This window comes from Chiloscyllium plagiosum, unplaced genomic scaffold, assembly GCF_037043375.1.
Source record: "Chiloscyllium plagiosum isolate Xiang-an unplaced genomic scaffold, Cpla_swu_hap1 HiC_scaffold_15, whole genome shotgun sequence".
Taxonomy (NCBI): domain Eukaryota; kingdom Metazoa; phylum Chordata; class Chondrichthyes; order Orectolobiformes; family Hemiscylliidae; genus Chiloscyllium; species Chiloscyllium plagiosum.
Genome location: NW_028270153.1, coordinates 70,962,235 through 70,989,922, shown reverse-complemented (window position 1 = coordinate 70,989,922; position 27,688 = coordinate 70,962,235). Strand labels below are relative to the sequence as shown.

General features: G+C 42.8%; 1 protein-coding gene and 1 long non-coding RNA gene across 3 annotated transcripts in view; one reads left to right on the top strand and one right to left on the bottom strand.

Moving 5' to 3' along the window:
* rtf2 (replication termination factor 2) overlaps positions 1–27,688 on the bottom strand; it is a 168,091-nt gene that overhangs the window by 125,082 nt on the left and 15,321 nt on the right. The gene's annotated exons all lie outside the window — the stretch shown is intronic.
* Positions 1,758–27,688, top strand: part of LOC148147684 (uncharacterized) — a 28,291-nt gene continuing 2,360 nt past the window's right edge. The window contains exons 1-2 of the long non-coding RNA XR_015759625.1: positions 1,758–1,804; positions 4,573–4,773. This is a non-coding gene — a long non-coding RNA (uncharacterized LOC148147684). The remainder of the gene's footprint in view (positions 1,805–4,572; positions 4,774–27,688) is intronic.

Genomic DNA, 27,688 nt, shown 5'->3' with positions numbered 1-27,688 from the left:
GGTTTTCCTTACCACCTTTCTTAAATAATTAGCCAACCTCCCGTCTTCCAGCACCTCACCTGTGACTATCGATGATACAAATATCTCAGCAAAAGGCCCAGCAGTCACTTCCCTAGCTTCCCACAGAATTCTAGGGTACACCTGATCAAGTCCTGAGGATTTATCCACTTTTAGATGTTTTAAGACATCCAGTACTACCTCCTCTGGAATACAGACATTTTTCAAGATGTCACCATCTATTTCCCCCACATTCGAGCTCTTCCATGTCCTTCTCCACAGTAAACACTGTTGCAAAATACTCGCTTAGTATCTTCCCCAGTTCCACACACAGACTGCCTTGCTGATCTTTGAGCGATCATATTCTCTCCCTAGGTTCCCTTTTGTCCTTAATTTATTTATAAAATCACTTGGACTTCTCCTTAACTCTATTTGCCAAAACTACCTCATGTTCCCTTTTTGCCATCTTGATTTCCCTCTTATACTCTTCTAAGGATTCATTCGATCTATCCAGTCTATACCTGACATGATTCCTAGTTTTTCTTAATCAAACCCTCAATTTCTTTCGTCATTCAGTATTGCCTGTACCTACCAGCCTTTCCTTCCACCCTCACAATAATATACTGTCTCTGGAATTTTGTTATCTCATTTTTGAAGGCTTCCTATTTTCCATCCATCCCTTTACATCCAAACATCTGCCTGCAATCAGCTTTTGAAAGTTATTTTTAAGATTCCCTACAGTGTGGAAACAGGCCCTTCGGCCCAACAAGTTCACACCGACCCTCCGAACAGCAATCCACCCAGATCCATTCCCCAACATTTACCTCTGACTAATGCACCTAACACAATGGGCAATTTAGCATGGCCAATTCACCTGACCTGCACATCTTTGGACTGCGGGAGGAAACCGGAGCACCCAAGGGAAACCCATGCAGACCCAAGGGAAACCCATGTGCAAACTCCACACAGACAGTTGCCCGAGACAGGAATTGAACCCGGGTCCCTGGCGCTGTGAGGCAACAGTGCTAATCACTGAGCCACTGTGCCACCCAGAGAAATTCTTGTGTAATACTGTCAAAATTAGCCGTCCTCCAATTTAGAACTTGAACTTTTAGATCCAGTCTATCCATTTCCATCACTATTTTAAAAATAATAAAATTATGGTTGCTGGCCCCAAAGTGCTCCCCCATTGACACCTTAGTCACCTGCTCTGCCTTACTTCCCAAGAGTAGATCAAGTTTTGCACTTTGTCTAGTTGGTACATGCACATACTGATTCAGAACATTTTCTTGTAAAAATTTAAATTCCTCCCCATCTAAACCCTTAACACTCCAGTGTTTGTTTGGAAAGTTAACCACCCTATCATTCTTACAGATAAATTTAAATCACCTTACAAATTTGCTCCTCAATTTCCTACTGACTATTAGGGTGTTTATTGTTACAAAGCCGGTCCTTTTCTCAAAGGTACTGTGCCATTGAGTTTTTTCAGAGGAGTCTTAAAACAGCCCAGGCTCCAAAACGGCAGAGTTGGTACAGAGATGAATAGTTTAATGGGACCCTTTTTGTTTACCCCTAAACAGATGATACCTCAGGTCAAAGGATTTCAGTCTTAGAAATTACTTGTATAATGAAAGGGGAGTGGCCAGTCCTGGCAGCTGAGGTTTTTTGGATTAGTTACAGCAGGGGATGTGTGAAACAAGCTTCTGGACTTCTCGCGCTCTCCTTGCAAATTGTGAGTTGCCTGCGTCATGTTTTACTGTTTGTGCTCAAGGGTGTGTGTGTTTTTGGAACAGCATCATTAAGTCAGGTTTGGATAAGTTATCGAGTAAACTATTTTCTGTTCTTTGTGTTTCATTCCGTAATGTTGTAAATAAATATTTTCTGTTTAAAACTTGGCAGTCAACCCAGGAATGTCCAATTTACACTTAGCTAAACAAATAACAAAGTTAAGGTCTGGGTTACCTGCTTAAAAATGTTTTGAGGGGTCTGGCCTAGCCATAACAGATTGGGGTCTCTTAGTGGGATTAAGTGGTGGTTTGTGTCTTTTATTTCGGCTGTTGATTTGGTTGGTTTAAACAGCACTCTGACAGCAAATGCTCTTTCAGTCACTGAGGAGGTTCGAGAGGTGGAAGAAGTAACCTTGGGGGTTTTACAAAAGGCAAACAAGACCAAGTGGCGGAAATTAATAGACAAGCTGGGGTTGCATTTACCTTCTAATGAGGAGAGATGTGATGATTTCAGCAGTAGTTCAATCTTTAAATTTGCTGGAAACACATCATGATATGTAGAAATGGCAAGAATTCAATTGCAAATGAAACCATTTGAGTTAGAGGCGAGAGAGAAGGAAAGGGCAGCAGAAATGAAACAGTTCGAGTTACGATTAAAATCAGAAGAAAACAAAGGGCTCTAGCAGAAGAGAAAGAAAGAAAGAGAGAGAGTTTGAACTTCAGAAATTGACACTTAAAAAGGGAAGTGAGCATAAAAGGATGGAGACAAAGCCTGAAGGTAGGCTTAGTGAGGAAGAGAGTGAGGATAAGCAAGCCCCCGGAAGTCAAAAGCCTGGTGAGAAACTGTTTAACTATGTTCAAGCATTGCCTAAATTTGATGCGAAGGATATGAAAGCCTTTTTCATCTCATTTGAAAAAGTAGCTAAACTAATGGAGTGGCAGTGACCATGTGGGTTTTATTGATCCAAACTAAACTTGTAGATAGAGCTAGTGAGGTATTTGCATCACTATCAGAGGTGGTATCTGGGGTGTATGAGGAAGTGAATAAAGCTTTCTTAAGTACATATGAACTTGTACCAGAAGCTGATAGACAACATTTTCAGGAATCTAAGGAGGGACCCTGGTCAAACCTATATTGAGTTTGAAAGGATCAAACAAAGTAATTTTGATAGGTGGATAAGAGCTTTAAAAATAGAGCAAACGTACGATGCCCTGAGAGAGAATTATTTTGGAGAAGTTCAAAAATTCACCGTCTGACATAGTGCAACCTCATGTGGAAGAGCAGAGAGTTAAAACGGCAAGGTTAGCAGTTGACACGGCTGATGATTATGAGTTGGTCCATAATCCATGGTTTGACTTCCTGAATCAATTTCAATCCATGAGGGATAGAAGTTAGGGAAAAGAAAAATCCTCACATGGAAAGTGAAAGCTAGACCTCAGTGAAAAGCATAAGGAGACCTTATCCCAGGGTAAAAAGGCAACCCTTGAGTGGGGCAAAGAAGTTAAACAGCTCCTGTGTTTTCATTGTAATAAAGTAGACCCCATGAAATCAGAGTGTTAGTGGGCTAGAAAAAGCACAGGAAAGCCAGGCATGGGAAGGTGGGATAAGCCTGAAAGTTTTGTTGGAGTGGTAACACGAAGCTAGAAAGCTGCAGAGTGCACACGCTGATCAGATGGTAGTGAAGGAGGAAGTGCCATATCTGCTTAAAGAAATACCTGCAAAGCTTATTCACATAGGCCAGGTGTAGAAGGTAAAGAGGTTACAATATTAAGGGACACAGGATCCTCTCAGTCTGTGATGCTGAAGGATGAGAAGATATGTACTTCTGAAGGGCTATTGCCAGAAAAGGTACTGGTAACAGGAAGTCATGGTGAGACAAAAAGGGGTCAATTATTTAAAGTGAGGCTAGAGTGTCCAGAAAAAGGGGAAAATTTGTGTTAAGAGTACTGGAAAAATTCTTGGAACCAGGAATACAATTTGTCCTTGCGAATGATATAGCTGATTCACCGCTAGGCATGTTGCCTACTCTAGTTGAAAAGCCAGTTGAAATGCAGGCAACTGAAGCAATGCAGTATGTTTATCCAGGAATCTTGCTTGATTGTGTAGTAATGAGATCACAGAGTCACAAGCTGAAGCAGGAGAGATCAAACGGCACAGAGAAGGAAGCTGAAGTAGCACTAGCAGAGACTGCATCCAGTCAGTTGGTTGGGACAAACCAAGAGCAAATAAAGGATCATGCAAATATCTTTAGCTTTGCTGAGCTCATTGAGTTTCAGCAGAAGGATGAAAAGTTAAAGCAATTGTATTAAAAGATATACTCAGTAAATGAGTCTGAATGCATTCCTGCATGTTATTACCTGAAAAATGATGTCTTAATGAGGTAATAGGAGACCATCACATATTCAAGCAGATGAGAAATGGTCATCAAATTCATCAAATTGTATTGCCAGTGGGGTATAGAAAGGTGGTGTTGAGAGTGGCGCATGAGCTACCACTTGGAGGTCATTTAGGGGTGAAGAAAACACAGGCTAAAATACAAAGACATTTTTACTAGCCTGGACTGCAGAAGGGTGCAATTGAATTTTGCCAGACATGTCATACGTGTCAGGTAATTGGAAAATTACAGGCGGTAATAAAACCTGCACCTTTAATATCTATACCAACATTTGAGGAACCTTTTGCAAGAGTCTTAATTAATTGCGTAGGTTCCCTAACTCAAACGGAAAGCAGGAATCAGTATTTGTGAACAACAATGGCTGCATCAATGAGATTTCCAGAGGCCATTCCATTAGACAATATCTTAGCAAAAAGAATTGTGTAATTTTTCTACGAATTTTCTTTTACTAGATACGGACTACCAATTGAGATACAGTCACATTAAGGGTCAAACTTCACATCCAAACTATTCAAGGAAGTTATGGACAGCTTAGGCATAAACAATTCAAATCCATTGCAGAATCCAGGATCTATCCAGAATCGCAGGGAGATGGCATCAAACACTAAAGACAACGTTGAGGGCTTATAGTCAGGATTAACCAGATGATTGGAGTAAGTAACTTCCACATGTGTTTTTTGCAGTCAAAGATGCACTAAATGAATCAACCAAAGTCAGTCCATTTGAATTAGTTTTTTGGCATGAAGTCAGAGGACTACTAAAATCGATTAAGGAGAAATTACTAAGTCAGTATTCGGAGACCACACATTTGGACTGTCAAATCTTCAAGAACGATTAAGTAGAGCTGGGGAGTTGGCTAGACAGCATTTAACAGTATCACAGCATGCAATGAAACAGGAAGCAGATAAGAAATCAATAATTCGCAATTTTGCTAGCAGGGATAAGGTAAATAGTGCTACTTCCAGTAATAGCTGAACCTTTAAAAGCAGGGTTTAGCGGATCTTATAAAATCGAAAGGAAATTGAGTGAGGTGAACTATTTGATAAGGACTCTAGACAGGAAGAAATCTCACGGAATGTGTCATGTGAATGTGAATATGCTCAAAAGATATTTTGACAGGGAAGGAAAGCAAGAGGAGAAAGTATTAATGATTACAACAAAGAAGGAATAACCAAATTCTGAATTGGACATTCCTCAAATTAAAGTGGGATAAATTATTGGGTTATCTTCCTGAGAAAAATCAAAATGACCTGAAAGAGTTATTGCTATCACATGGGGAGATATGTGGAAATTATTTGGGAGGTACTAACATAATTGTGCATGATGTAGATGTAGGAGATGCTGTTCCGATTAAGCAACATCCTTACAGGCATAACCTTCTAAAGTTGGCACAGGTTCAAGAGGAGATAGAACATGTGCTCCAAGATGGCATAATTGAAGTGAGTTATAATGACCGGAGCTCATCCATAGTTATGGTGCCAAAGCCAGATGGTACCCAACGGTTATGTATGGACTATCGCAAAGTCAATGTACTTACAAAAACTAATGCATATCCAATTCCATGGTTGGAACATTGTGTTGAAAAGGTGGGACAAGCAATTTCTAAGTTAGACTTGCTCAGAGGCCACTGGCAGATACCTTTGTCAGAAACAGCAAAGGTAATTTTGGCTTTCATAACGCCAAATGGACTGTATCAATTTAGAAGGATGAAATTTAGTATGAAAAACGCTCCAGCCACATTTCAGAGACTGACTAATAAAGCTACTTTCCCCTCCTCCTCCTCCCCCCCCAACCCCACACCTTCCCCTCCTCCTCCTCCCCCCCATCCCCACCACTTCCCCTCCTCCTCCTCCCCCCCATCCCCACACCTTCCCCTCCTCCTCCTCCTCCTCCCCCCCATCCCCACACCTTCCCCTCCTCCTCCCCCCCAGATTACCCAACTGTTGTGTACATTCCTGATCTGGTGATTTTTAGTCACTCATGGAAGGAACAGTTACAGCATTTATCGGACTTAGATCGACTTTAGAAGGCAGGTTTGGTGGTAAACCTAACTAAAAGTGAATTTACCAAAGCCCAAGTCACCTTCCTGGGCCATGTTATTGGACATGGACAAACGGCCCCATGGGATGTGAAAACAAAAGTAATTAGGAAATTTCCACACCATCGACAGAAAGAGCTATACAACAGATCCTGGGATTGAGTGGATTTTATCGAAAGTTTGTGATGAACTTTAGCAGTGTAGCAACACCACTCACTGAAATACTAAAGAAAGGAAAGAAGTTTCAGTGGACAACAGACTGTCAAAAGGCGTTTGACAGCATGAAAACTGTGTTAACCACTGCCCCAGTATTAGCCACACTTAATTACACACAGCCTTTCAAGGTGGTTATCAATGCGAGCGATATGGGTGTTGGTGCGGTGCTCCTGCAGGCAGAGATTAAGAAAATAGAATGACCGATTGGGTATTTTTCCATGAAACTGAATGTTCATCAGCAAAAATATTTCATGGTTGAGAAAGAGACTTAAAGCTTGGTGTTGGCACTCCCAACATTTCAGTGTTTATATTACTAGCAACGCATCTGAGACAATGGTATACATTGATCATTACTCATTGAACTTTGTGGAAGAATTTAAGGACAAAAATGCCAGACAATTTAGATGGCGCTTGTTGTCGCATCCATTCAATTTGAACATTGTGTTTGCGCCACATCGAGAAAATGTGATTGCCGATGCATTGTTGAGACTCTAATGAGATACGGAGGTATTCAGTGGTGGGGGTACACAGACTGAATCCTGTCATCAGGCATGTTTGCATGTGTATAATCAGTGTAATGTATATGTGCATTTTAGAGTACTAATCAACTTTTTTTTAAAAGGGGTTTTAAAAATGAAGCCACCTTTGGTTAATGATGGTTCATTTTTTAAGGGGGGGGGTGGGTTGTCACAAAGCCGACCCTTTTTCTCAAAGGTACTGTTCCCTTGAGCTTTTTCCAGAGGGGTCTTAAAACAGCCCAGGCTCCGAAACGGCAGAGTTGGTGCAGAGATGAATAATTTACTGGGACCCTTTTTGTTTACCCCCGAACAGATGATACCTCAAGCCAAAGGATTTCATGTTTTAGAAACAACTTGTATAATGAAAGGGGACTGGCCAGTCCTGGCAGCTGAGGTTTTTTTGGTTCAATTACTGCAGGGGGTGTGTGAAACAAGCTGTTGGACTACTCTCTCTCCTTGCAAACTGCAAGCCTGCGCCATGTTTTACTGTTTGTGCTAAGGGATGTGTGTGTTTTCGGAACAGCATCATTAAGTCTGATTTGGATAAGTTATCGGGTATTCTATTTTCTACTCTTGTGTTTCATTCCATAATTTTCTAAATAAATTTTAAAACTTGGCAGTTGACCCAGCTAATTTACACCAATAATCTCCAATATATACCGAGCAAAACAAATAGTAAAGTTACATAGAACATAGAAGAATACAGCGCAGTACAGGCCCTTTGGCCCTCGATGTTGCGCCGATCCAAGCCCACCTAACCCACTATCCTCCATATACCTATCCAATGCCCGCTTAAATGCCCATAAAGAGGGAGAGTCCACCACTGCTACTGGCAGGGCATTCCATGAACTTACGACTCGCTGAGTGAAGAACCTATCCCTAACTTCAGTCCTATATCTACCCCCCCTTAATTTAAAGCTATGCCCCCTTGTAATACCCGACTCCATACGCGGGAAAAGGTTCACACTGTCAACCCTATCTAACCCCCTAATCATCTTGTACACCTCAATCAAGTCACCCCTAAACCTTCTTTTCTCTAATGAAAACAGCCCCAAGTGTCTCAGTCTTTCCTCATACGATCTTCCTTCCATACCAGGCAACATCCTGGTAAACCTCCTCTGCACCCGTTCCAGTGCCTCCACATCCTTCCTATAGTATGGCGACCAAAACTGCACACAATATTCCAGATGCGGCCGCACCAGAGTCTTATACAACTGCATCATGACCTCAGGACTCCGGAACTCAATTCCTCTACCAATAAAAGCCAGTACGCCATATGCCTTCCTCACCGCACTATTTACCTGGGTGGCAACTTTCAGAGATCTGTGTACATGGACACCAAGATCCCTCTGCTCATCCACACTACCAAGTATCCGACCATTAGCCCAGTACCCCATCTTTTTGTTATTCTTCCCAAAGTGAATCACCTCACACTTAGCTACATTGAATTCCATTTGCCACCTTTCTGCCCAGCTCTGCAGCTTCTCTATATCCTGCTGTAACCTGCCACATTCTTCCTCACTGTCACGGTCTGGGCTACCTGCTTAAAAATGTTTTGAGGGGTCTGGCCTTGTCCATAACGCTCTAATACAATCCCAATACTGCTGAACAATTTTGTTTGAAATCAAAGGCTTAAGTGTTAGAAAGAATGTTGTTCTCAAAAAAGTTCCAAATTTAACTTTGGAAAATAGTGTCAATTTTAAAAAAAATCAGATACTTGAACTGACAAACCTGACGACTGCAAAATTGAGACAATTGGCAAAAATCACGATAGCACAAACTTCTGATTAAATTTCCAATGATTAGAATCACAGACTTAACAGAATTGTTACCTGATGAGTTTGGTATGTCCGTTTTCAAAAATGTACTTGGTCACTTCACATCGATATAATGATTATGAATGTGCTGAAAATCAGATTGCACCACCAAACTCAAACTTAGCAGGTGTTTTGTAGCCTCTAGTGGTCAAGATTATATACTACACCAAAAAGATCAGACTGGAGAAGCTAAAATTCATCCCTATCAATTTCAGTATGTATATCTGCTGTCATTAAGACAGTGAAATAAAAGTTTTGTAGGATTCACTCAGATTTAAGAAAAATAATTGTTGGTACATGCCATCATTGTTTTTATTGTTGACTCCTCAGGAAAGGGGTGGCGAGTTTTCATCTTGAACTGATTCAGTCCACGAAGAATTCTTTACTCAGCAACTATAAGTATTTAAACCATATTTTCAATCAACAGCAATTTAGAGCTTGTAGACGCAGTGGCTCAACTCATTTGTTTAAAGGTCAGTTCACAGCACTTGCACACGAAGAACTAAAATTTTCTAATATGAATGAAGAGGAAGCAGCTCCTAGTTTAAACAGAAAACCTTCCATGAAGTATTACACATTTATGCTATTAAATAGCCTAATCTCTGTGGGATTAACAAGGTACAATAGGATGGGATAAGCAAACAACAGCATTCTCAAACAGTTGTTAAAGTGATTTGGAGACTGGCTACAATTGAAATGGTACATATTTCTGGCACTTTTCTTTTAATTAACAATCTAGCAAAATTGCCACAAGTTTGCAAATAAAATTTAAGAGACATTTAAACATACACATGTTGAGGCAGCGAAGACAGGGATACAGATCATAAGCAGGCAGTTGGTTTAATTTATAATTGAATCAAGGTCAGCACAAAGATGGTGGGCTGAAGGGCCTGTTCCTGCAATGCACCGTTCTATGTTCTATCAAGATACTCATATTCCTCTGCATATCAGAGCTTTGCACTCTTTCACCATTTACATACTATGCTTCTTTCATATTCTTCCTGCTAAAATGGACAATTTCACATTTACCCACATTACACAGCATTTGACACATGCTTGTCCACTCAATTCACCAATCTACATCTTTTGTAACCTTATGTCATCTTCACAACTTACTTTTCCACATATCTTTGCATCCGTAGCAATTTTGGAACCATACCTTCTATCCTTTCTTCCAAGTTTATATAGTTTATATAAGCAGTTGATGCAGCAGCACCAATTCCCGTGGTACAACACTCTCCATCTTGGAACCAGAAAAAGACCCACTTACACTTGTGCTTTGCTTCCCATTAGCCAGCCAATCTTTTCTCCGTACCAAAGTGCTGGGATTACATCATTACCTTCTATTTTCTGTAATAATCTTTGACACAGCAATTTATCTGTGTCTCCTTGCTTACTATGATCTGCCCATACTGACAATAAATCAAATCAATTTATCAAATGCCTTTGGAAATCATGGACAGGGCATCCACCACTTGAAACTTTATTGCTGGAACAGCACAGCAGGTCAGGCAGCATCCAGGGAACAGGAGATTCGACGTTTCGGGCACAGGCCCTTCTTCAGGAATGATTCATTCCTGAAGAAGGGCCTGTGCCCGAAACGTCGAATCTCCTGTTCCCTGGATGCTGCCTGACCTGCTGTGCTGTTCCAGCAATAAAGTTTCAACTTTGATCTCCAGCATCTGCAGACCTCACTTTCTCATCCACCACTTGCCCTTTACCCATTGTAAATTTTACCTCAAAGAATTCCAATAGATTCATTGAATCATAGACTCCCTACAGTGTGGAATCAGGCCACTTGGCCCATCGAATCCACACAGACTCTCTGAAGAGCATCCCAACCAGGCTCCCACCCCACCACACCCCCAAATCTGCAGCTGCAACCCCACATTTCCCATGGCTAATCCATCGAGCCTGTACCTCCGTGGATACAACGGGAAATTTGGTATGGCTAATCTACCTAACCGGCATATCTTCGGACAGTGGTAGGAAACCTAAATTCCTGGAAGAAACCAATAGGACAAATGCCATTTGAACTGAAATCCTCCAAGTGTCCTTTTATAACTTAAGTAATAGCTTTGAACATTTTCCCTGTGATAGACGTTAAGCTAACTGTCCTACAGGTTCTTGCTTTATTTCCCTCCCCTTTTGACGGGTCTGTTTCCATACTGTACATCTCTATGACTCAATGAATGGACAAATTTGAAGCGCCATCTTCCAATCTAAAGGTACCACCTTAAATCAATGTAGTTTTGGAAAATTAACAACTTTGAGTCACAGATTCATAGATATGTACAGCATGGAAATTGACCTTCCAGTTCAACTTGTCCACACCAACCATGACCTAAATTAATGTAGACCCATTTGCCAGCATCCAGCCCATATCCCTCTAAACCCTTCTTATTCATACACACATTCAAGTGCCTTTTAAATGTTGCAATTGTCCCAGGCTCCACCACTTCCTCTGGCAGCTCAATCCATACACACACCGCTCTCTGCGTGAAAAAATTGCCCCTTCGGTCCCTTTTAAATCTTTCCCCTCTCACCCTAATCCTATGCTACCAAGTTCTGGACTCCCCAACCCAGGGAAAAGACCCTGTCTATTTACCTTATCCATGCCCCTTCAGATTTTATAAACCTCTTCTCTGATGATTGCAGTTTTCCTGAGTTCCTCCCTTCCTTCCATTTCCTGATTTTTTCATGGCTACTGGGATGTTAGTCATTCTTTGTCATGAAGACTGATGTAAAAGATCTGTTCAAAGTATCTGCCACCCACCTCCTACAAGTTGTTTCTGCCAACTGTGTTTTTTAAAAACATTTACAGCAAGATTTACAATCAGTTTTTTTTATATTCCGAGCTATCTTTTTCTCATACTCGAGTTTTTCCCTCAATTCATTTTGTTGCAATTCTTTGTTGTTTTTGACATTCCATCCAACATTTTACCTGCTACATGCTTTTGCACAACCACACTTTTTTCCAAGTTCGATATTATCTTTAATATTTCGACATATCCACTGATAATGAGTCCACCCTTCAGAAATTTTCTTACTCATTGGCAAAACTATTCTGTATATTCTGAGATATCACCTTAGTTGTCTGTCATTGCATCTCAAATTAAGCCATCCTCTGGCCAGTTGTGTTTTCAAAGCATCATAAATGCCCTTATTTACATTTTAAACAGAACCCACTTCCCTCTCCCTCAAACTGAAAGTTAATTTCAACCACATCATAGTTTCTGCTACCTAGGGACACGTTCACTTAGAGATCACGAATAAATCCTACCACAATGTACATTATCAAGCTAGGTACATCCTGTTCTCTGGTCAGCTCCAGAATGAGCTATTCTAAGAAACTATCCCAAAAACTTTCTATAAATGGCTCATCTAGGCTACCTTTTCCCATCTGACCTTTTCAGTCGATACATGAATTAAAATATTTAAGATCATAAGAGAGAAAAACAGTAGGTTGATTTGCTCATTGAGCCTGCTCCACCACTCAATAGGATCATGGCTGATCTAACATTCGCTTTATTCCTGATGAAGGGCTTTTGCCCGAAATATAGATTTTACTGCTCCTTGGATGCTGCCTGAACTGCTGTGCTCTTCCAGCACCACTAATCCAGAATCTGGTTTCCAGCATCTGCAGTCATTGTTTTTACCTAACATTCGTCACACCCACTTTTCTATAACGTTTGATTCCTGACTGATTGAGAATCAATCTATCTCAGCCTCAAATATATACAAGAACTCTGCTCCCAATAGCTCTCCATGGCAAGGAGTTCCAAAGACTCTCAATCCTCTGACAGAAAAAATCCCTCCAGATATGTTTTAAATTGACGCTCATTTCATCTGATACTATGTCTAAACTCTCTCATGAGGGGAAACATCCTCTCATCATTTACACTGTCAAGCCCCTTAAGAATCCTTTATTTCTCAATGAGATCACCTCTCATTCTTCTAAAATCCATTGAGTAGAGTCCCAACGTATTTAGTTTTTGCTCATAAGACGATCTCTCCAGAGCAGGGATCATCCTAGTGAACCTTCTCTGAACTACCTCCAATGAAATAATATCTTTCCTTAAATAAATGAGATCAAAACCACTCACAGTATCCTGATGTGGTCTTACTAGCATCTTGCACATTTACAGTAAGAATTCCTCATACTCTAACCCTCTTGAATTAAGGGCCAACATCCAATTTGCATTCCTGATTGCCTGTCACATCTGTATGCGAGCTTTATGTTTTATGCACAAATAACCCCAAGTCCCTTTATGTTGCAGTTTTCTTCAGATTTTCTCCACTTAAATAATACTGATCTTTTGCTCTCCTTTTAAAGCAAACTTCACATTTTCCCATATTATACATCAGATCGCCTATGATTATCACTATACTTTTCTGACAAACTTGATTGAGTTTTTTGAAGACATAGCGAAGAGGATTGATGAGGGCAGAGTGGTAGACATGATCTCTCTGGACTTCAGTAAGGTGTTTGACAAGGTTCCCCATGGGAGACTGGTTAGCAAGGTTAGATCTCATGGAATACAGGGAGAACTAGCCAGTTGGATACAGAACTGGCTCAAAGGTGGTGGTGGAGGGTTGTTTTTGAGGAACCAGTGGAGTGCCACAAGGATCGGTGCTGGGTCCACTACTTCTCAACATAAATATAAATAATTTGGATGTGAGCATAGGAGGTATAGTGAGTAAGTTTGCAGATGACATCAAAATTGGAGGTGTAGTGGACAGCGAAGAAGATTACCTCAGATTACAACAGGATCTTGATGAGATGAGCCAATAAGCTGAGACGTGGCAGATGAAATTTAACTCAGATAAATGCGAGGTGCTGCATTTTGGGAAAGCAAATCTTAGCAGGACTTATACACTTAATGGTAAGGTCCTAGGGAGTGTTGCTGAACAAAGAGATCTTGGAATGCAGGTTCATAGCTCCTTGCAAGTAGAGTCGCAGGTAGATAGGATAGTGAAGAAAGCATTTGGTATGCTTTCCTTCATCGGTCAGAGTATTGAGTACAGGAGTTGGGAGGTCATGTTGCGGCTGTACAGGACATTGGTTAGGCCACTGTTGGAATATTGCATGCAATTCTGGTTTCCTTCCTGTCGGAAAGATGTTGTGAAACTTGAAAGGGTTCAGAAAAGATTTACAAGGATGTTGCAAGGATTGGAGGATGTGAGCTACAGGGAGAGGCTGAACAGGCTGGGGCTGTTTTCGCTGAAGCATTGGAGGCCGAGGGGTGACCTTATAGAGGTTTACAAAATTATAAGGGGCATGGATAGGATAAATAGGCAAAGTCTTTTCCCTGGGGTCAGAGAGTCCAGAACTAGAAGGCATAGGTTTAGGGTGAGAGGGGAAAGATATAAAAGAGACCTAAGGGTCAACGTTTTCATACAGAAGGTGGTACATGTATTGAATGAGCTGCCAGAGGAAGTGATGGAGGCTGGTATAATTGCAACATTTAAGAGGCATTTAGATGGGTATATGATAGGAAGGGTTTGGAGGGATATGGGCTGGGTGCTGGCAGGTGGGACTAGATTGGGTTGGGATATCTGGTTGGAATGGATGGGTTGGACCGAAGAGTCTGTTTCCGTGCTGAACATCTCTATGACTCGATAACAGCTACTGTGTCCTTGATAAGTATGTACCTGTCAAACAGGGATGAAGTGGTTGAGTGAGTGAGCCATGGTTTACTAAAGAAATTGAATCTCTTGACAAGAGGATGGTGGCAGCCTATGTTTGGATGAGATATGAAGGCTGAATTAGGGCATTTGAGAGTTACAAGCTGGCCAAGAAAGACCTAAACAGAGAAATAAGAAGAGCCAAGAGGGGATATGAGAAGTCTTTGGCAGGTAGGATCAAGGAAAACCCTAAAGCTTTCTATAGGTATATCAGGAATAAAAGAATGACTAGGGTAAGATTAGGGCCAATCAAGAAAGTAAAGGGAAGTTGTGTGTGGAGCCCGAGGAGAAAAGAGAAGTGCTAAATGAATATTTAACTGGACAAAGACAATGTTGTCAAGGACAATACTGAGATACAGGTTACTAGACGAGACAGGATTGAGGTTCACAAGGAGGAGGGGTTAGCAATTCTGGAAAGTGTGAAAATAGATAAATCCCCTGGGCCGGATGGGTTTTTTTTAAGATTACTTAGTGTGGAAACAAACCCTTCGGCCCAACAAGTCCACACCGACCCGCCGAAGCGCAACTCACCCAGACCCATTCCCCTACATTTACCCCTTCACCTAACACTACGGGCAATTTAGCATGGCCAATTCACCTAACCTGCACATTTTTGGATTGTGGGAGGAAACCGGAGCACCTGGAGGAAACCCACGCAGACACGGGAAGAATGTGCAAACTCCACACAGAGAGTCGCCTGAGGCGGGAATTGAACCCAGGTCTCTGGCGCTGTGAGGCAGCAGTGCTAACCACTGTGCCGCCCTAGGATGTTCGGGGAAGCGCGGGAATAGATTGCCGAGCCTTTGGCTTCGATCTTTGTGTCATCACTGACTACAGGAATAATGCCAGAAGACTGGAGGATAGCAAAAATTGTCCCTTGTTCAAGAAGGGGAGTAGAAACAACCCTGATAATTAATTATAAATCAATTATAATTAATTGATACTTCAGTTCTGGGTAAAGTGTTGGAAAAGGGTATAAGAGATAGGAATTATAATCATCTAGAAAAGAAGTTAATTAGGGATATTCAACACGGTTTTGTGAAGGGCAGTCGTTCCTCATAAACCTTATTGAGTTCTTTGAGAAGGTGACCAAAGAGGTGGATGAGGATAAAGCGGTTGATGTGGTGTATATGGATTTCAGTAAGGCATTTGATAAGGTTCCTCATGGGAGGCTATTGCACAAAATACAGAGGCATGGGATTGAGGGTGATTTAGCAGTTTGGATCAGAAATTGGCCAGCTCAAAGAAGAGATGATGATGGTTGATGGGAAATGTTCATCCTGGAGTTCAGTTACTAGTCGTGTACAACAAAAGATCTGGTTTGGGTCCAATCTGTTTATCATTTTTATAAATGATCTGGATGAATGCGTAGAAGAATGGTTTAGTAAGTTTGCAGCTGACACTAAGTTCAGTAGAGTTGTGCAAGCGCTGAAGGATATTGCAGGTTACAGAGGCAAATAGATAAGCTGCAGAGCTGGACTGACAGATGGCAAATGGAGGTTAATGCAGAAAAGTGAGAGGTGATTCACTTTGGAAGGAACAACAGGAATAAAGAGTACTGGGCTCATGGTAAGATTGTTGGCAGTTTAGAAATGTATAGACATCTCTGTGTTCACGTACATAGACCCCTGAAAGTTGCGACCCAGGTTAATAGGCATATGGTGTGTTAGCTTTTATTGGTGGAGGGATTGAGTTTCGGAACCATGAAGTTATGCTGCAGCTCTGATGCTGCCACACTAGCGAGTGTTGCGTGCAATTCTGGTCATCGCATTATAGGAAGGATGTGGAAGCTCTGGACAGGGTTCAGAGGAGATTTACTAGGATGTTGCCTGGTATGGAGGGAAGGTTTATGGAGAAAGACTGAGGGACTTGAAGCTGTTTCATTAGAGAGGAGAAGGTTCAGAAGTGACTTAATTGAGACATACAAAATAATCAGAGGGTTAGTAGGGTGGAGAATGAGATCCTTTTTCCTCCAATAGGTAACATGAGGAGGACATAGCTTTAAATTGAGCAGTGACAGATGCAGGACAGATGTCAGAGGTAGTTTCTTTACTCAGATTCGTCAGGGCATGGAACTCCCTGCCTGCAGAAGTAGTAGACGTGCCAACTTTAAAGGGCATTTAAATAGTCATTGGATAAACACAAGGATGAAAATGGAATAGTGTAGGATAGATAGGATTCAGATTAGTTACACAGGTCTGCACAACATAGGTTGAACAGCCTATATTGCGCTGCAATGTTCTATGTTCTGTCTCACAGAATTCAGGGCGAGCTGGCAAATTGAATACAAAATTGGTTTCATGATAGGAAGCAGGGGGCAATATTGGAAGGACGTTTGTTGGACTGGAGGCCTGTGACTAATTGAGTGCCTCAGGGGTTGGTGCCAAGCCTATTACTGTTAGTATCTACATCAATGATTTGGATGAGAACATACGAGGCACAATTAGTAATTTTGCAGATGACATTAAAACAGGGCCTATTGTGGACAGAAAGAAAGGCTATTAGAAATTGCAGCAGGACCTTGATCAACTGGGGAAGTGGGCCGAGAAATGGCAAATGGAGTTTAATATAGCTAAGTGTGAGGTCTTGCATCTTGGAAAGTCAAATCAAGATAGGAGTTTCATGGTGAATGGTTGGGCCTTAAGGAGTTAGTGGAACTAAGGAATCTTAGGATTCAGGATTCAGATTCAGGAGAGTGGAGTCACAGGTAGACAGGGCAGTGAAGAAGGCTTTTGGTACGCTGGCCTTCATTAGTCAGGGCATTGAGTGTCTAAGTTGGGAAGTTATATTGCAGTTGCACAGGACGGTGGTGCGGCCACACTTGGAGTAGTGTGTTCAATGTTAGTTACCTTGTGAGAACAAGGATGTTATTAGACAGGAAAGAGTGAAGAAGAAATTTACAAGGATGTTGCCTGGATTCAATGGTCTTGAGTTACAGAGAGAGGTTGGACAAAATAAGACATTTTTTCTTTACAATGTAGGAGACTGAGAGGGTACCTTATAGTGGTGTATAAGATGATGTGAGGCATGGATAGAGGACGAGAGAGCATAAGTTTAAGGTTAGAGGGAAAAGAATAAAAGGGAACCTGAGGAGTAACTTTATTACACAAAGGGTGGTACACATATGGAATGAGCTGCCAGCACAACAGGTTGAGGTGGGTACATTAACAACATTTAAAAGGCATTTGGATACATACATGGATAGGCAAAGATTAGAAAAATATGGGCCAAGTGCAGGGTAATGGACCAACATTTTGGTCAGCATGGACCAGTTTGAGCCAAAGGGTCTGTCTCCGTGCTGGAGGGCAAAAAGGGGACATGAAATAGCTTTGGCAAATGGGGTTAAGAAGAATCTAGAGGGATTTTAAAAATACATTAAGGACAAAACAGTAACTAGGGAGAGAATAGGGCCTCTCAAAGATCGTCAAGGCAACCTATGTATGGAACCGCAGGAGATGGGAGAGATATTAGGCAAGTATTTTGCATCAGTGTTTAATGTGGAGAAGGACATGGAAGATGCAGAATATGGGGAAATAGATGGTGATATCTTGAAAAATGCCCATATTACAGAGATGTTGTTATTGGATGTTTTAAAATGCATTGAGATGGATAAATCCCCAGGACAGATCAGGCGTACCCTCGAGCTCTGTGGGAAGCGAGGGAAGTGATTGCTGGACCCCTTGCAGAGATATTTCGATCATTGATAGTCACAGGTGAGGTGCTGGAAGACCGGAGTTGGGCAAACTTGGTGTCACTATTTAAGAAAGATAGTAAGGAAAAGCCAGTAAACTACAGACCGGTAAGCCTGACATCAGTGATGGGCAAATTGTTGGAGGGAATCCTGAGGGACAGGACTTACATGTATTTGGAAAGGCAAGGACGGATAAGGGATAGTCAACTTGGCCTTTGTTCGTGGAAAATCATGTCTCATAAACTTGATTATTTTCAAGAAGTAACGAAGAGGATTGTTGAGGGCAGAGTGCTGGACATGATCTATATGGACTTCTATAAGATGTTTGACAAGGTTCCTCACGGTAGACTGGTTAGCAAGGTTAGATCACATGAAATACAGGGAGAACTAACCATTTGGATACAGAACTGGCTTGGTGGTAGAAGAGAGAGGATGGTGGTGGAAAGTTGCATTTCAAACTGGAGGGCAATGATCAGTGGTGTGCCACAAGGATTTGTGCTGGGTCCACTCCTCGTCATCATTTATATAAATAATTTGGATGTGAGCATAGGTGGTCTAGTTATTAAGTTTGCAGATGACACCAAAATTGGAGGACAGCGAAGAAGGCTACCGCAGAGCACAACAGGATCCTGATCAGATGGACCAATGGGCTGAGGAATGGCAAATGGAGTTCAATTTAGATAAATGAGGTGCTGCATTTTGGAAAGGCAAACCAGGGCAGAACCGATACACTTAATAAAGTACAGAGGAGTATTGCTGAACAAAGAGACCTTGGAATGCAGGTTCATAGTTCCTTGAAAGTGGAGTTGCAGGTAGATTGGATAGTTTGGAATGCTTTCCTTTATTGGTCAGAGCATCAAGTACAGGAGTTGGGAGATCATGTTGCAGCTGTACAGAACGTTGGTTAGGCCACTGTTGGAATATTCCATGCAATTCTAGTCTCCTTCCTATTAGAAGGATGTCGTGAAACTTGAAAGAGTTCAGAAAAGATTTACAAGGATGTTGCCAGGGTTGGAGCACTTGAGCTATAGGGAGAGGTTGAATAGGCTGGAGCTGTTTTTCCTGGAGCATCAGAGGCTGAGGGGTGACCGTATAGAGGTTTATAAAATCATGAGTGGCATGGATAGGGGGATATTCAAGGTATTATCCTTGGGGTGGGGGGTGTACAGAGCTAGAGGGCATAGATTTAGGATGAGAGGGGAAAAGTTTAGGTTCTTTTTAAAGGGCAACTTTTTCATCAGAGGGTGGTGCATGTATGGAATGAGCTACCAAAAGAAGTAGTGGAGGCTGGTACAATTACAATATTTGAAAGACATCTGAATGGGTATATGAATAGGAAGGATTGCAAGAGAGATGGGCCAAGTGCTGGCAAATAGGTGTACATCAGTTTAGAATATCTGATGAGCATGGACAAGTTGGACCAAAGGCTCTGTTTTCATGCTGCATATCTATATGACTGCATGGTTCTAATTCCTGCTGCATTCCTTTGCATATATTTTCAACCCATTCCTGTTACTTTTATTATCATTTGCCTCTTCACTTCCTTGCACCTCTGTTCTTTCATTTCTTTTTGATTTTTTAAACTTCTCTCCAACTGAACCGCCACCCCCTCACACCATCACTCATTAGTTAAAACTCCTATCTACAGCCTTTGTTATACAATTCACCAGGATACTGTAACACCATTTTTCAAATGAAGCCCATACTAAGAGAGAAGCTCTTTCCCCAGGTGCCAATGGATAAACAAGAATTGGAACCCATTTTGCCCATACCAATCTTTGAGCCATTATCAACTTCTCTCATATTATTTACCTGATAGTGACTTGCATATGCCTCACCAAGTAACCTGGAGATTATTGCTTTTGTAGTTCTGCTTTAAAATTTAGCTCCAAGCTGCTCCTAATTACTCAGCAGAAATTCTTTCCTTGTTGTTGGTACCTACATGGACCAGGAAAACTGGATCCCTCCCCTCCCAAAGTTCTGCTCCATCACAGAAGAATGTTCTCAAACTTGCAAACACAGCCTATGGGACTTTGCCCATGCTTCTGAGAACACTATCTACTGCCCTAATATTCTTATCTCCTATTACAATATTATTTAATCTCCCCCCCCCCCCATTTGACTGTTGTTGGACAAGAGCTGTGGTCAGTTTGCTAATTCTTGCTGCAGTCTATGACCCCACCCACACTGGGAGTAAGAAACTTGTACCTATTGAATAAGGGCACTGGCTGAGGCTGTTAGAAAGTCAGGACCCTCATATCCTCCCCACTTGCAGTCACACCCTTTTGTCTTGACTATGGTCCAAATTTGATGTAATTAATCTAAGGAGTGTGAATGTCTCTTGAAACATTATCCAGACACCTTCACCCTTCTCTAACGTGTCATTGTGTCCACAACTCAGATTCCAGCTCATCATATCAGAGTCAAAGCTTATATTCATGATTCCATTTTTTCTTTAGTTGTTTCCCTTTCCCTTTCCAATTCGAATTCGAGCTTCCTCGTTGTTATTCCCCTTTCTTTATATTTTCTTGTACTTTGGAATTCCTTCTTGAGCACTTTCATCTTGTCTTTGTGCTCAAGCTGCTTTAACTGTAATTCAGTATTGCTCTACTCTGATGTATCAGTATCTGGATTACTTCATCTCATTATATATCAATTAAATCAAAGTGCTGTGCTCATACAGCACACTTTGTTTTAACAGTCACTCTTAAAAGGGAGCAAAAATTATGTATTTCAAATATCACAGTTTACTGTATTATTCTATATAATTATTATAGTCTTTTTAATTTATTTACCGCAATGTAAATATACTTTTTATTCAATCCAATGACCATATAAATACCAACAGTTGAATTTAATTTTGAGTCAATGACTGCATTATCAGAGTAATCAGTTAAGGCTGCAAGAGAGTAGGCTTTGTGCTGGTCAATTTTATTTCATGCAAAGTTGATTATTTAAGTGATTTATGCTGTAAATAAAGCACAACAGTAATGTGCACACTCCCTATATTACATTTCTATGACTTAATTGATGTAAAAACACACACTATGTGGACCTCTTGAATATGCAGAATATTTGATCAACTGGCACACTCCTGGCCCCCATAGATTTCTGTTTATAATAAGTTTGCTGTATTTTACATTTATCTGTTTTCCTAGCTCTGACAGGCAACGCTGCCTCCAGTTTACCTGCCAACACAATCAACCTGGGTTTTGAATGTTCACTTAAGACTATCAGGTTCAACTCTGCCCCATCCAGGAAACCCTTTGAGATTCCTAGTGCCATTTCTTTTGGAGTGCAGAACCTGACGTTTTCTTCACCTTTACTACTTACATTACCACACCCAAATCCTCATTGTCTGTTTCAAATTCTATCCTAACAAGAACCAAAAAATTGTGCTACACCTCATGGAGGTTGCACGCTTCACATTAGGTCCCTAGATTCTGGATATTTGGTGCTAGAAGAGCACAGCAATTCAGGCAGCATCCGAAAAGCTTCGAAACCGACGTTTCGGGCAAAAGCCCTTCATCAGGAATAAAGGCAGAGAGCCTAAAGCGTGGAGAGATAAGCTAGAGGAGGGTGGGGGTGGGGATAGAGTAGCATAGAGTACAATAGGTCAGTGGGGGAGGAGATGAAGGTGATAGGTCAGGGAGGAGAGGGTGGAGTGGATAGGTGGAAAAGGAGATGGGCAGGTCGGACAAGTCAAGGGGACAGTGTTGCTGGAGGTTAGAAACTAGGATGAGGTGGGGGAAGGGGAAATGAGGAAACTGTTGAAGTCCACATTGATGCCCTGGGGTTGAAGTGTTCCGAGGCGGAAGATGAGGCGTTCTTCTTCCATGCGTCTGGTGGTGAGGGAGCGGCGGTGGAGGAGGCCCAGCACCTCCATATCCTCGGCAGAGTGGGAGAGGGAGTTGAAATGTTGGGCCACGGGGCGGTTTGGTTGATTGGTGCGGGTGTCTCGGAGATGTTCCCTAAAGCGCTCTGCTAGGAGGCGCCCAGTCTCCCCAATGTAGAGGAGACCGCATCGGGAGCAACGGATACAATCAATGATATTAGTGGATTTGCAGGTAAAACTTTGATGGATGTGGAAGGCTCCTTTAGGGCCTTGGATGGAGGTGAGGGAGGAGGTGTGGGCACAGGCTTTACAGTTCCTGCGGTGGCAGAGGAAAGTGCCAGGATGGGAGGGTGGGTCATGGGGGGGGGGGGCGTGGACCTGACCAGGTAGTCACGGAGGGAACGGTCTTTGCGGAAGGCGGAGAGGGGTGGGGAGGGAAATATATCCCTGGTGGTGGGGTCTGTTTGGAGGTGGCGGAAATGTCGGCGGATGATTTGGTTTATGCGAAGGTTGGTAGGGTGGAAGGTGAGCACCAGGGGCGTTCTGTCCTTGTTGCGGTTGGAGGGGTTGGGTCTGAGGGCGGAGGTGCAGGATGTGGACGAGATGCGTTGGAGGGTATCTTTAACCACGTGGGAAGGGAAATTGCGATCTCTAAAGAAGGAGGCTATCTAGTGTGTTCTATGGTGGAACTGGTCCTCCTGGGAGCAGATACGGCGGAGTCGGAGGAATTGGGAATACGGGATGGCATTTTTGCAAGAGGTAGGGTGGGAAGAGGTGTAATCCAGGTAGCTGTGGGAGTCGGTGGGTTTGTAAAAGATATCAGTGTCAAGTCGGTCGTCACTGATGGAGATGGAGAGGTCCAGGAAGGGGAGGGAGGTGTCAGAGATAGTCCAGGTAAATTTAAGGTCAGGGTGGAATGTGTTGGTGAAGTTGATGAATTGCTCGACCTCCTCGCGGGAGCACGAGGTGGCGCCAATGCAGTCATCAATGTAGCGGAGGAAGAGGTGGGGAGTGGTGCCGGTGTAATTACGGAAGATCAACTGCTCTACATAGCAAACAAAGAGACAGGCATAGCTGGGGCCCATACGTGTGCCCTTTGGTCTGGAGGAAGTGGGAGGATTCAAAGGAGAAATTCTTAAGGGTGAGGACCAGTTCGGCCAAACGAATGAGAGTGTCGGTGGAGGGGTACTGTTGGGAACGTCTGGAGAGGAAAAACGGAGGGCTTGGAGGCCCTGTTCATGGCGGATGGAGGTGTAGAGGGATTGGATATCCATGGTGAAGATGAGGCGTTCGGGGCCGGGGAAACGGAAGTCTTGGAGGAGGTGGAGGGCGTGGGTGGTGTCTCGAACGTATGTGGGGAGTTCCTGGACTAGGGGGGGATAGGACAGTGTCGAGGTAGGTAGAGATGAGTTCAGTGGGGCAGGAGCATGCTGAGACAATGGGTCGGCCAGGGTGGTCAGGCTTGTGGATCTTGGGAAGGAGGTAGAACCGGGCAGTGCGGGGTTCCCGGACTATGAGGTTGGAAGCTGTGGGTGGGAGATCTCCTGAGGTGATGAGGTTCTGTATGGTCTGGGAGATGATGGTTTGGTGATGGGGGGTGGGGTCATGGTCAAGGGGGCGGTAGGAAGAGGTGTCCTCGAGTTGGTGTTTGGCTTCAGCGATGTAGAGGTCAGTGTGCCAGACTACCACTGCGCCCCTTTTATCCGCTGGCTTGATGGTGAGGTCGGGATTGGAGCAGAGGGATTGGAGGGCTGCGCGTTGTGAGGGTGGGAGGTTGGAGTGGGGGAGGGGGGTCGACAGGTTGAGGCGGTTAATGTCCCAGCGGCAGTTGGAAATGAAGAGGTCGAGGGCAGGTAATAGGCCAGCGCGGGGTGTCCAGGTGGATGCAGTGTGTTGGAGGTGGGCGAAGGGGTCCTCGGAAGATGGGCAGGAATCCTGATTGTGAAAGTAAGCTCGGAGGCGGAGGCGACGGAAAAATTGTTCGATGTCACGGCGTGTATTAAATTCATTGATGCGTGGACGGAGGGGGACGAAGGTGAGTCCTTTGCTGAGGACTGATCAATCGTCCTCAGGTGAGGGGGAGGTCTGGAGGGATGGTGAAAACTCGGCAGGGCTGGGAGCTGGTGTGGGTGTAGAGCTGGGAGTGGGGTCGGAGCCAGTACCTGGAGTGGGTGTGATGGTGGGGGGAATGGGGGTAGAGTCATGAGCAGGGGTAGTGTTCCCCTCGGGGTTCTGGGGGGTGGGGATAGTGACAGTGGGGTCTGTGGGGGGCGTGTCAGCAGAATGCAGGTGAGTGGCACTGGTGGGGGCGGAAGTGGTGGCAGACACGGCAGTAGGGGTGGTGGAAGTCACTGAGCGTGTGGCATCAGCGATGATGTGAGGGGCGGAAGTGGCTGTGGGAGTGGCCATGATGGGGGCAGAAGTGACATCATCAATCAGCGTGGGGGTGGTAGCTGCATCAGCCGCATGGCTAATGGTGTTTCCGAGGCCAGGGGAATCTTCTGGGATGTTCGAGGAGCTAGCCCCAGAGTCACCACAAAAGTTAAACATTTGGAATTCTGTAAAGTCTCCTTTCTAAAAGTCAGATTAACAGTAAAATGGAACAGATTTCTATACTTAACTATTTAATACAAATGTACAAATTCTAGCCATTGGTAAACAACTATGAACATTGTCAACATATATCTCTACTAGTTAAAACTCTAACCCCCTTCTAAAACTCCTCTACACACAAACAAATTTTAAAAATTTGGTGTTGTGTATGGAGGGAGAAAAAAAAGAGTGGAAAAATAATTCAATAACAACAGTCCTCAGGATTCAAATGAGGTTCCTTTTGTTTGTTGTCATTGTGGGTTTGTTCGCCGAGCTGGGAAGTTGGTTTGCAAAGATTTTGTCTGCTTTCTAGGTGACACACTCAGTGCTGTGGAGCCTCCTGTGAAGTGCTGCTGTACTGTGTTGGTTGGAATTTATTTGGCTTCGCTCCCACTGATTCCGGTTATGCGTTGCATTGGTCAGTATATCGTCCTAGGTCAATGTGTTTATTGATGGAGACCATAGACGAGTGCTCCTAGAAATTCTCTAGCTGTCCTCCGACTTGCCCTATTATTTTTGTTGTCCCAGTCAAATGTATGTTCCTTGGCATCTGTGTATAGCTACTAAGGACAGCAGCTTGTGGCGTCTAGTGGCTAGTTGATGTTCATGAATGCAGATTGCTACTGTCTATCTGTTGTCCTCCATAGTGATACGTGCAGTCCCTACATGGAATCTTGAATACCATGTTTGCCCTGCACATGACAGGTGTTGGGTATTTTGTTCTGGTGAGTTGTCGGAGCACAGTTGCCAGTTTATGTACTGTCATGAATCAGAGTGTTTGGAAAGTCTAGCTGTCAGTTCCAAGATATTATTTTTTATATAAGGTAGACTGATTAGTATATTGCGTATGGCATGTCCTTGTTGCATTGTTTGTCTGCCAGGCACCTGCAGATGAAGTTGAGGGAATATCCATTCTTGGCAAAGACTTTGTAGAGATGTCCTTCTTCCTCTCTTGACAGATCGGAAGTGCTGCTGTGTTGTAGCCCTTTTGAACAGGGTCCTAATGCAGCTGCTCTTGTGTGTGCTTGGGTGGTTGCTGTTAAATTCAGGACCTGGTCTGTGTGTGCTTTTCTGAAAACTTTTGTTATGCATTCCCCATTCTGTATTCTTTTTTACCATCACATCAACAAATGGGAGTTGATTGTTAACTTCATCCTCTCGAGTAAATTTGATCACTGTGAGCATGGTGTTGCTAATTTGATGTATGCCTTCAATTTCTGTTCTTTTAATTATTATAAATGTGTCATCCATATATCTGATCCAAAGTTCTCGTCTTTGCATCACAGCTTCTACTATGAGCCTGGAGATGGGAGAGTCCATAGGTGCCCATTGATTTGTTCATATATTTGGCTGCTGAATTAAACAGCATTGTCAAGCACAAGTCCAGTAGTTTAAGTATGCAGTCCTGTTGATTGGTCCCCTGTCATGTCATCTATTGTGTTTTATCCAGGAGATTAGCCAAGGAAACATTAGCCAAGGTTTTGTCAACTGAAATAAACAGTCCATTACATCAAATGAAACTATAGTTTTGTCCTTGTCTATGTTTATGTTCTTGATGTTGTCCAGGAATTCCTGTGATGATTGTATGGAGTGTTTGGATCCACGTTTAGAAATTTTAGTTTTTGTTTAAGTTCTTTTTTCCAGTTTATGAGATGGGATACAGCGACCACTGCAACAAACAACTGAAACCAGCAACCAGAAGCACCAAGAATGAAGCCAAATAAATTCCAACCACCCAACAGTATAGCAGCGTTTCACAGGAGGCTCCAGAGCACAGAGGGCATCACTGAGAAAGGGGATGAAATGTCTGCAAACCAACTTCTCAGCTCAGTGAACATACCTACAACAACTGCAACCCGCAACAAGCTACAAATCTTTACACAAACCTTGCTTCTTTTGTTTCCCCAGGTCCTTCAGTTGTCTGACCCTTGCTTTCACAAATGTTCACTTCTTCACAGAAGGCACAGAGCAACTAGTTCACAAGTTGTCAAGTTTCTGACATATTGTTGAGTGTGCGGGGAAGTGCGAGTATGGAGGGTGACCACGAGGCAAAGTGAAAAACATCACCTCCCTTTCCAGAGGTGTAATGGCATCTCGCTATATCAGAGTCACAAACTTCTGAATCGCCCAGGAATCATAGAGCTGTTGTCAAACTGTCCTTTGGTATCTACAACTGGTCAAACTTCCTCCAAATCAGCAACCTGTGACAAATGTACACATATCCTGGTAGCAAGCTGTCTCCTCTTACACCATTCCTCACTACTTGAAAAACAACGGAGTGAACACAAGCCACAATGAGTTTCAGTAACTTGCTTTTTAAAAGTACAGCAATTCCTTTCTCAGTTATTTGTTGTTAAATAGCCCTGTCTTGTTCAGTCCACAATCCAAGATAAAGTCTGTACAATTCTCTTGCCTCTCTAATTGTACAGTTGATAAAAACACCAGCCTGGTTCCAATGGGATTCATAGTTTTTGTAGAGAACAGTCTCAAACCTTCTATTTTATCCTCTACCACCTTCCTCCTTACCTCCTCACCTCCTCAAGTGGCTTATATGGCAGCATGTGACCATATTCGGATACTCATTCATCTTGCAGCCCTCACTCTCACCTAAAATGAAATCATCTTAAACTCATTGGATCATTGCAAGGGCTGAGGTTCTTGCAGCACTGCCCTGAGTCCCCTTACCTGCCTCATTCAGTCATACACTCCTGCCCCTGAACACTGACTGAATCAAACAATCCAATTCTGAGAGGTGTGGCTACCTCCTAGTACTAAGAATCCCTCATTGATATATTACACTGTCTGCAGTTCAAATTCTGAGATAAAGCAACCTGAACTTCAAACACTTGGGTAGTCAATATTTACTCAAATTGGAGTTTGGGAACTGCTGCAACCATGACACATTATATATCCTGCCATACTCAAGGAGCTCTATGAAATTACATATTTATTATTTTTAACTTTATGCTTAATTATGCTTTTATACATTGTATTAGCCTTACCACCAGCTGTACTATTTCCAACCTTAGGAATAAACTTTAATCACTTACCAGATATTTACCAATTAAACCAGTTACTTGTCCTGTTCAAGAGCAAGAACCAATTCCTTTAAAGTGAAAAGGCTTAGGCAAAAACAAAAGCAACAAATACTTCTTTCCCTTCCTTTGCTTAAC